Genomic DNA, 10,021 nt, shown 5'->3' with positions numbered 1-10,021 from the left:
ACGCCATATGCACTATGAATAAGCTAAGGATGGAGAATGAGGCTGAAACTGTTAAATCCTTGAAAGATTTATGTGTTACGGTTTTTGCTGATTTATTTTTATGAATATTGCAGGGTTGTGTGTGTGTGTTTGTTGTTGTTGTTCATATAGTAATGTTAAGATATAGTGTATAAATAATTAAGGGTTTTGTTAAGATTTAGTGTTAAGATGTATGATATAAATGAATACTGTTATTATTGATTGCCTTCCTGTCTAGCACGACTCATAGTGACCCTATGAAAAAAAGGCCTAAAGACCCTCTACAACTACGGACATTTATCAAATAGTTTCTGGAGGTATGCTGTTTAGGAACTGGATGCCACATATTGGAAATCTTGAAAGTATATTTATTCTATTAAGGAAAGATAATTAGGATGAAGTATAAGCCCCACCTTTATAGAGGCTTATGTAATATCATGGAAGCTCAGTGCTAGTTCTCTTTTTGTGATGCCTGCCTTCAACTGATGGTCTACAACACACATCAGTCTCTGCAAAACCATCCTGCATATCTACAGTCACGTGAGTCATTCATCTGATGGGTCTGAGTGTCTGGGAGACCTTCCTGTGAACTGCCAAACCCAAGGGACATAGAGGAGGCTGAGAACTGAACAAACGGAGGGTATATTGATGTCAGAAGTCTTGGACTTATACAGCAGGTCAAGCATTTTAAACAATGTTAACTTGAAACTTCTTCAGCTACTAATCTTGTTGTTGTGTGTCATTGATTCAGAACTGACCGATAGCTGGCCTTCCAGCAGATTTTCAGAAACAGTAATCACAAGGGAGGAAATTGCCCCAAACGGGCCATCATTAGCTTGGTACCGACTGGACAGAGAGCACAAGAATATACTATTAGTAGTAGAATTCACCAGTCAAGCTATATGGTCCTGGGATTTTTTTTTTTGTTGATAGATTTTTTGTTTATTTTTTAAATTTTATTTTATTAATTTTAATGAACATTTACAGAGATTTTGGATTTCCATTCATTCTGTTGATAGATTTTTGCTTACTAATTTGATCTTTTTCCTTGTTACAAGCATGCAGTGCAGTGAATTGCTATTATTTAGTCCTTTGAATCATGGTCTGTTGTTGCCTAGTAAATCCATTATTGTTTATTCCCTTTCCCTTCACTTCATTTAGGGAGCTCTGGTGGCATAGTCCATAGAGCGCTGCATGGTGAACCCAAAGGCTGTATCTCTCTGGTGGTTCTAATCCACTAGCAGCTCCAAGGGAGAAAGATGGGCAATCTCCTCCTGTGCCGTTTACAACCTGAAAAACCCAAGGAAGGGTCAGTTATGAGTTTGGTTCCAACTTGACAGCAAGGAGTTTTTGAGTTTTCACCCAAGTTGTCTACTTATTAATTTGTACCCCCTTCACATCCTTGATGACCATAAAATGAGAGTATTTTTCTCTGTAAAAGACTGATAAGAAAGTGAAAAGACAAACTACAGGTGGGGACAAACTGTTCACAAGCCATTTGACCAACAAAGGGCTTATGTCTAAAAGAACACAAAAAGCCTCAAAACTCAGCAAGGAAAAACCCAAAAGTTAGAAAATGGGAGAAAGATAGGGATGGCTATTTAACTAAAGAAGTACAGATGCAAATAAGCAATAAAAATATGTTCAACATCATTAACCATCAAGGGAACGTCAGGTCACTATATATTTAGCAAAATCCATAAAATGAAGAAGTACTGTAACATTAAATGCTATCTAGGATGCAGAGAAACTGAGTTCTTCATACATACCTGCTGCGAATGTAAAATGACACAATTACTCTTAAAAAAAGTTTAGCAGCTTCTTGTAAAAGTAAACATTGTGCCTTCTATGCAATGCAGCAATTAAATCTCTTGTTATTAGTTCGGGTGTGGGGGGGACTCACTTATGTTTACACAAAAATATCTACAAGAATAGTCATGTTTGTAATAGCTCCCAAATCAGAATAGTCTAAATGTCCTTCAATGAATGAATGAATGGTTAAACAAACTGGAATATCTGAACCATGGAATACTTCTCAGCAGTGAAAATGAATGGACTGTTGAAATAGGCAACAACTTAGATAGGACTCAAAGAATAGTGCTTTGCATCCCAAAAGATTGCATATCTTATGATTTCATGTTTATAGTATTCTTGAAAGAATTCCAGAGTTGGTGACTAGATCAGTGGCTGTCAGGATAGACAGCAGTGAGGAAAGGAGAGCAGACAAAAGAGACTTGAGGATGGCTACAAAGAGTCGCAGGAGAGACCCTTGACTGAGGTGACGGAATTCTTCATCTTGATTGTAATGATGGTTACATCTACACAAATGACAAAATAGAATAGAACTAGATACATAAGCAAAAATGAATGTGTGTTAAGTGGCTGAATTGAATGAATCAATACCAATTTCTTGGGTAAAGTGGATTTGAACTCTATTTCTTACACCACATATTATTATTATCTCAAAAGCTTAATTAAAATAAAATAAATAGATTATATTGCCAATACTTTTATTGTTATTCAAGAGGGGAACAGTAACGGAGAATATGCTTTTCTTCCTACTGACTATCATGTATCACAGCCACGAATTCTCTCTCTTCTCTCTCTCTCTCTCTCTCACACACACACACACAAACACACACACACACAGAGTTTTTCTAAGAATTGTTATAGGCAAAGAATTTCAGAATTATCTATCTAGCCATAACCAACTGGATAATAAAAGGAACTGCAAACCAACTGGAACAACAAATCTTTGCATGTTTCATAAAGCTTTCCTGGTCCAACCTTCTCCACAATAGCCCCCTGGTGATGAGGGAGTGATTAGTGTGATATGAGATGTATAATGTGACAGTTTGAGCAGCTCCCTGCATCTGCCCCCGATGGTGGCAGTCTTTGTGCAGTCTGGCCCATTGAAGTGCTTTGGCTTTATCCTTTTTTGTCTCTCATCTCTTAACATAGGGTCACTGAGCTGAATATGTAATCACCATGGGAACTGAGGCCATGAGCAATCATAGGAAATGTGGCCCATGGTCCCCATACATCTATTGTCAAAGTCCTTCTTGTCTACCTTTATATATTTTGAATGCTTCTGGGTTTGAGCTGAGAGAGAGACAGACAGAGAGAATGAGTGTGTGTGTGTGTGTGTGTGTGTGTGTGTGTGTTGAGGATGCATGTGTGATTTATTAGTTGATTTGACCTTGAGAACAGTGGCAGATGACAATGTGGGACCCTTTGAAATCCCTCAAGTTTCTGGTTTGTGCTTATTAAGAATAAATTATAATCAGAAATACTAGAAGGAAAGTAACTTCTAAAAAAAAATCCTATTTATCCAGTGCAGACCACTAACTTAGTCATATCTGCTGTAACAGAAATACCACATGTGGGTGGCTTATTCTTTCAATTATAGGAGGCTAGATGACCAAATTTAGTACACCAGCCTTTCTCTCTATTGGCTTACAGTTTAGGAGGAAGGTCCTTATTTCCTGTCAGTGTCTGGGGGGTCTGCCATTCCTTAGAGATCTCCATTTATGTTGGCATTAATATTCCCCTGGTCTAGAAGGTTCTCAGCACAAGAACTCTAGATTCAATGGATAAAATGCACTTCTGGCTTTTGTTTTCTGGTGATAGCAGGTTTTTCCTCTCTTCTGACTTCTTCTTTTGTCTCTTATAAAACAAGAGATGATGCAGGCAATATTCCAGAGAAACTCCACTTGTATTGGACCAGAGATATGACCTGTACTGCACATCTACCATAATCTCTTTACAACTGATTGTTTGATCACATCAGATCACCTAATGGAAGATAATTACTTAATACTGAGGATCATGACATAGGCAAATTGACACATATTTTGAAAGGAAGACACAATTCAATACTAAAAACCACCAGATCTCTTTTTCAGGAATTTATACCTAGTATTTATGATGTGAGGGATATCTGGTGGCTTAAGGTAAGGAATTGTGCTGCTAGTGAAAAGGTATGTGATGTGGGTGCACCAGCTGCTCTACAGGAGAAAGATGAGCAATCTCCTTCTGTGTGATTGACTGCTTATGAAAACCCACTGGATGATCAGTCATCTATGGGTCGAGTCCAACTCAAAGGTACACAACAAAAACAACACACATTTATGACATGAGTGAAATATGACTTTTCTGTCATTTCCTCTGGTGGCTTAGTGGGTAAAGACTTGCATTGCCAATCCAAAGGCAGTTGATTTAAATCAACTAGCTTCTCTGAAGGAGAGAGAAGAGCAATATCTTCTCTTGTGATGTATAGCCCCTGAAAACCTACTGAAGGATCAGCTATGAGTCATATCTGACTCATAATCAGTCAGTTTGATGAGAGGATCTTCCTTTGTCCAGTGGTCCTCATGAGGTGCTTGAATAAGGATCTTCTCTTCATTTTGTCCTTCATTGCTCATCTAACTCAGACTCCTTGATTGATGCAGGGTTGAGTTTCTGCTCTTGGATTCTAGTCATTCTATCAAGCTTCCTTAACTCCATCTATCTGCACTGGAGACAGAAGTCTTGGACAGTGTCTTGAATCTAAGAATTCCAATCTAAGATCAGCTAATGCATGGATCTAAGTATACTTGTTGATTGCCTTTGAGTTGAGGACGACCCATAGCAACCCTATGAACAAAAGGCCTGAAGCCCATCTACAACTATCAAGATTTATCACAGTTCATAGAGTTTCCAGGGACATGTTGTTTAAGATGTGGAAGCCACTCCTGTCACTGAGTTGATTCAGACTCATGGCATCCAATGTGTGACATGTAGAACCATGGTCCCATGGTCTTCAGTGGCTTTGTTCTGAGGTGCTTCTGAGTTGAGTCCTTAACACTCAGCTCTGTTTTCTGCATATAATAAGTTGAAAGAGAAGTAAACAGTATAAGTAATAATTCTGTTAAGAGCTTCAAGTTATCTTCTCTTTTTGGCAAGCAAGGCTGTTCCAAGTTTAGAAGGGGTCATGGTACTAGAGATATTATAGCTGATGTTAGATGGATCTTGGCTGAAAGCAGGGAATACCAGAGAAATGTCTATCAAAGGCATTTGACTGTGTAGATCATAACAAACTATGGCTGACTCTGAGAAGAATGGGAATCCCAGAACACTTGATTGTTCTAATGCGAAACTTATACTTGGACCAGGAGGCACTCATCAGAACAGAGCAAGGGAACGCTGCATGGTTCAAAATTGGGAAGGGTGTATGCCAGGGATGCATCTTATCTCCATACCTTTTCAACCTATATGCAGAACAGATTATCCGGAAGGCTGGGCTCTATGAGGAGAAATGTGGGGTCGAGATCGGTGGACGATTTATCAACAACCTGCGTTATGCGTATGACACAACCCTGCTTGCTGAAACTGAAGAGGACCTGAAGCGCCTGCTGCAGAGGGTCAAGGACTGCAGCCTACAATATGGATTGAGGCTCAATGTCAAGAAGACAAAGATTCTCACCACTGGACCAATTGGCAGTATCAGGATGGATGGTGAAGAGATTGAGATTGTACACAGCTTTAGTTTGCTTGGCTCTGTAGTCAACAGTCTTGGCACCAGCAGTCAGGAAATTAAAAGGCACATTGCCATGGGAAAGTCTGCTCTTAGGGACTTCTCCAAAGTACTGAAGAGCAATGGTGTCTCTCTGGAGACTAAGGTGCGTCTGATACAGGCCATGGTCTTCGCAATCACTTGTTATGCATTAGAGAGTTGGACAATGACCAAGGAGGATAGGAGAATTGATGCCTTTGAGCTGTGGTACTGGAGAAGAGTCTTGAGAATACCATGGACTGCTAGGAAACAGATTTGTCCTGGAAAGGATTAAACTGGATGGCTCCTTGGAGGCAAGGATTCTGTGCCTCCGTCTAACATACTTTGGACATGTTGTGAGGAGAGACCGGTCCTTGGACAAGGACATCATGCTTGGGAGGGTAGAGGGACGGCACAGGAGGGGAAGGCCCTCTATGAGGTGGATTGATTCAGTGACTGGGAGAAAATCGTGATGGGAGTGTCAGAGACAGTGTGATTGGCACAGGACAGAGCAGAGTTTAGGGCTGTTGTACATAGGGTTGCTATGAGTTGCAAGCGACTAGATGGCACATAACAACAACAACATGATAAAATCCAGAATGATCTTGCCTGTCCCTAAAATAGTCTGAATGTACTTTTTCTGTCTCTTAGTTCTCCAGCCCTAGTGTCTATTTTTTTTTTGTCATTGTAGTCCTTCACATCAAAAGCAATGTGCTAGATGAAATTGTAGTTGAAAAGATCAACTTCATAGTTGTTTGGTTAATGAGTCCGTTCGAATCAATTAAGAGCTGATAATGTGTAAAACAACTCAGCTCCCTTGCCTCTGAGTGAGACAGCCTCAGCTTATAATTCATGTTCTGTAGTTTTCTGTATGCTGAGACCAGCATTCTCCCAAAATCACATTTTGCTCACTTTCTTTCCTCCCTATTTTGCTTTCTGAACAAGTTACACAGGAGCACCTCCTCCATAAATCACTTACATAAGGATCCCCACCTCATCTTTGCTCCTGGAGACCCTACCCTTCCATATTTCCCCAGTGTGAATGATGTCATTCACACTGTTATTGTTTGATACACACTCTTTTCTTCTTTATTGCACTTGTCAAAGTAATTATTTTATGTTTGTTTTTGCATTTATTGATTTTTACGTGTTTTCATTAATAGAGATAATAAGCCCTGCAAGGGTGGGAGGCAAACTTGTTCCATTCATTTCTGTATCCCCAACACTAACATCACACTAGGTATGTTGTTGTCGTTGTTATAATTGTTATGTGTTATTGAATCAACTAAGATTCATAGTGACCTTAAGAACAACAGGCTGGGACATTGCCTTAGCCTACGTCATCGTCAAACTCTCTACAAGGCTCAAACCCACGGTTTTGGTCACTGTGTCAATCTATCTTGTTGAATGTCTTCCCATCTTTCGATGACCTTTCCCAGCATATCTTTTGTCCTCTTTTGATAACATGCCCAATTTGTAGAAAACAAAATTTCACATCTTTGCCTTTAAGAGAACCCTGGTGGCACTTCCTTTTAGGTTTTAGGTTTTGAGGTTTGTCCTTTTAGCTAAAAGAAAACTCAGTCTCTTGGGGAGGTCAAACAGGTATTTGCTGAATGAATATGAATGGTAAGTGGGAGAAAAGGAAGGTTGGAGGACTTTATGCTTCCTCTTTGGCTGGTAGAATCTACATTTTTAAATCCTTAGATGGCACAGTGGTGAAATGTTTGACTATCCCAACAGAAGAGATTGGGAGGTGGTTCAAACCTACTTAGAACACCCCAAAAGTCAGGCCTGGTAATCAGCCACCCCCAGGTCACAGCCTTGAGAATTGTCTGGGATGGTTTTATGGTGCACACATAGGGTCACTGTGAGGCCAAACCACCTCCACAGGATAATGGAGACAGGACTGCAGTTCCCTAAGGAACTGTACCCTCTGAGAACTCATAACCGTTAGCTCAGGACTAGCACAGTAACAGCTCTCCACTGTTAGTCCCGGATGCTTCCTTATACTTTTTTTTATGGGTTGCCTTCTCCCAAACATCATAGAGGTGACTGTGATTCATAGCAAGCACCTCCCCACATCCTATTAAGTCATCATTCAAGTTCATCATTATTGCTGGGAGTCAACTCAAAGCTGATCACTCCAGCAGGTTTTCAGAGGCAATAAATCACACAGGAGGAGATTGCCCATCTTTCTCCTACAAGAACTCCTGGTGGACTTGAAAACTCCTTCAGAATCTGTTATTCTGTGATTTCTAAGCTATGGAAAAGAGATCATTTTCCCAACCTCGTTTTGAAATAAAACAAAAAGCTAAGTTCTTTATCAACGGCTGACTAAAAGGCAATCAAACTGTAATGATCCTCCCGAGTGTTGTAACAGTTGTCATAAAAGGCAAACCCAAAAGTTCCTCCATTTCTTCTCCATCTGCTTTGCTAGCATCAGCATTTGTGAATTGGCATAAAATGTTTACATTAATGAAAATGTAGCAGAAGGAAGGTTTAAAGAGTGTTTCCATGGCTTCTGCTTACAGATTCTTTTCATTCACTGAAGCAGCATATATAACCAGAAAAAATACAGCAAACAAATAAGACCAGGAAGGTTTTAGGTGAATTAAGCAGTATTCTCCTTTATAAATTCCTTATAATGTATATAAATAGTGTTTTAAACATGGGCCTTTCTTACATAGCCATTCATTAGCAGGCTGTGAATTGTACTTTTTTGTAGAACTATAGATTGTCCTCCAACCAATTAAGTTGAAAATAAGGAGTCTCCTCCCCCGCCCCCATGATTAATCGCTAAGCAATAGCCCAATGAGTCTTTAGGGCATTGAGATTGATTCTTTGTACTTTTGAGTTGTAAGGAAACCTAGTTTAAAGCACAGCATAATGGCTGCAGACTTCAGTGTTGCTCATTAGCAAAGCTCCTGCTTTTGAAATTGGTGATTAGGATTTTCCTTCAGGGAGGATCAGTCTGCAGTGTCTACACACACTGGTTTTTCCTCTAGACACCAGCTCCTGAGAATTTTTAAAGACTTACAAAAAAAGTGGGCCTGTCACTTTGTCTCAAATCATTTCACTCTTAAAATGCCAGGACCTTTCACAGGCAAAAAAAGAAAGTCTGAATGATTCATGAAATGCTTTGCCCACATTAAAAATAAAGGGAGTGAGGGGGAGGAGAGGAGGTGGAAGAGGGGGATGAGAATGAGAAACAAAATGATGCATTTGTTTGCAGTGAATAAATAGAACTAGCTCTTTGAAAAAGCTATACATGTATGCTACTAGTATGCATACAGATAGGTGGAGAATCTGTGTGTTGTCTCATCTGTAACTCTACGTAGAACTTTTCCTTTAAAACCCTTATTCACACAGGGTTAAATGGAATAAATTTGTTCTTACATACTTTGTTTTCTTCTCACAGCAAATCTCATACGTGTAAATATATTTTTCTTTAAAAGTATTGCCACTTAGAATAGCATTGATGTAATAATAGAGTGAGATGTGGCCTTTCATTATAATGAGATAGGAACTCTGTATTAATATCTTATACAAATGTACTCCTGTCTGGTTGATTAGAGGGAGAACATTATTGGAAAATATGCCTAGGTTATGATCTTAAACTTCTTAATGGTCATTTGGTCATCTATTACATTTTATTTGGGGGTCCTGTAACACATCAGATTGTTGAACTTTATCAGGTATTCTTGACCAACTCGTTGTCAATGGGGACATTAATAGGGCAATGTGTATGCAGATAACTAGACCCAGTTATTTATTATTGTATATAAAATATTCTTGTATATTCAGTAAATAATTCCTCAGTTTATACTAGAATTTACAATTTCTTACAAAACTTTTTTCTCCTAGTCCTAACGCTAACTATTGTTATATACCATTGAGTCAGAATTGACTCATAACTGACCTCCCAGAGGGTTTTCAGAGGTTGTAAATTGCATGACAGTAGATTGCCCATTTTTCTCTCAGGGAGCATCTGGTGGATTAGAATCACACGCCTTTGAAGAGTTAGTGCAACTCCTTACCGCTAGGCCATCAGAACTTCCTTATGATAACTTGCAATAAAGTAATACTTTCACTGAGGGACTTGAGGTTCTAAGAATTTAAAGAGCTTTAGCAAGATCACAAGGACTTGTAAGGACTTGAACTGAAGAACTAGAAAGAATGCAAGGTTTTAACCAAATTCTATGCTTTTTAGACTATACCACCTGAAGGCTTCATTGTTTTAATAAGTCTGCCAGAGGAATTTCTAAAAACAACTTTGTGCTTGATTTTTTTTTTTTGGTGCTAAAGGCATGAGTTCAATTAGATAATGAACAAAAACTTGTCCAAAGAGATTCTCAATAAGATAACATTCCAAATCTGCTTTAAGACCCTGGAGGACATTATGCTGAGTGAGGTATCTCAGTCACAAAGGGACAAGTGCTATATGGTGCCTCTGTTGTAGAATGAGGCTGA

This window comes from Elephantulus edwardii, unplaced genomic scaffold (genome assembly GCF_000299155.1).
Source record: "Elephantulus edwardii isolate Elephantulus edwardi_28Jun2011 unplaced genomic scaffold, EleEdw1.0 scaffold00022, whole genome shotgun sequence".
In the NCBI taxonomy this organism is placed as follows: Eukaryota; Metazoa; Chordata; class Mammalia; order Macroscelidea; family Macroscelididae; genus Elephantulus; species Elephantulus edwardii.
The sequence above is the reverse complement of the archived record's forward strand: the minus strand, read 5'-3'. Positions refer to the sequence as shown.